The sequence below is a fragment of the Salmo salar genome, chromosome ssa20 (genome assembly GCF_905237065.1).
Source record: "Salmo salar chromosome ssa20, Ssal_v3.1, whole genome shotgun sequence".
NCBI classification, from domain to species: Eukaryota; Metazoa; Chordata; class Actinopteri; order Salmoniformes; family Salmonidae; genus Salmo; species Salmo salar.
This window is the reverse complement of record NC_059461.1, coordinates 31265449-31266887: the sequence shown is the minus strand read 5'-3', so window position 1 is coordinate 31266887 and position 1439 is coordinate 31265449.

Sequence of the window (1439 nt, the reverse complement as noted above, 5' to 3'; positions counted from 1 at the left end):
GGACGATCCGCCCACAAAGATTATAGCGTATTCTTGGTCTGTAGACTGGTACTGCTGATATAGGTCAATGCCTGAAACACGGATACAGTACCTAGGTTCATAATCTCTGTCAGTGTCTCCAATGGAGAATCTGTGACTACTGCTGTCTTAGTTTGGAGTAGGATATCTAAAGAGATAATGTGCCAGATGTGCCAATAGCTGTTCTCATAAGAAAATGATAGGCTGCTAACGTTACATTAAACGAGGGAAGAGATCCAGCTTTTGTCAAATTAACGTGAAAAGTTGAAATGTATTTTTTTGCATTTAAACCTTTTCCTAACCTTAACGCAATTATCATAACCTGCTACTTTAATTATCCTAACCTGCTGTGTAAATTCTCCTAACCTGCTACAAAAATTCTAATCTGAAGTTAATTTGACAAAAGCTGGATCCCTTCTAGCCATGACCCTACAAGAGGTCTGCTCACTCTAGTGGAGCATGGGGAGGCCTCAAACTGATAAATTATACAATACATGGCCAAAAGTATGTGGACACCCATTCAAATGAGTGGATTTGTCTATTTCAGCCACACCCGTTGCTGACAAACACTGGCAGTAGAATGGCCTTACTGAAGAGCTCGGTAACTTTCAACGTGGCACCGTCATAGGATGCTACCTTTCCAGCAAGTCAGTTAGTAAAATGTCTGCCGTGCTAGCTGCCCCAGTCAACTATAAGTGTTGTTATTCTGAGGTGGAAAAATCTAGGAGTAACAACGTCTCAGTGGTAGGCCACACAAGCTCACAGAATGGGACCGCCGAGGGCTGAAGCACGTAACGCGTAAAAATCGTCTTTCCTCGGTTGCAACACTCACTACCGAGTTTCAAACTGCCTCCGGAAGCAATGTCAGCACAAGAACTGTTCGTCGGGAGCTTCATGAAATGGGTTTCCATGGCCGAGCAGCCGCACACAAGCCTAAGATTACCATGCGCAATGCCAAGCGTTGGCTGGAGTGGCGTAAATTTCGCAGCTATTGGACTCTGGAGCAGTGGAAACGCGTTCTCTGGAGTGATGAATCACTCTTTACCATCTGGCAGTCCGACGGATGAATCTGGGTTTGGTGGATGCTAGGAGAACGCTACTGCCCCAATGCATAGTGCCAACTATAAAGTTTGGTGGAAGAGGAAATATGGTCTGGGGCTATTCTTCATGGTCGGGATAGGCCCCTTAGTTCTAGTGAATGGAAATGTTAACCCTACAGCATACAATAACATTCTAGATGATTCTGTGCTTCCAACTTTGTGGCAACAGTTTGGGGGAGGCCCTTTCCGGTTTCAGCATGACAATGCCCCTGTGCACAATGGCGAGGTCCATACAGAAGTGGTTTGTCGAGATCGGTGTGAAAGAACTTGACTGGCCTGCACAGAGCCCTGACCTCAACCAAATCGAACACCTTTGACATG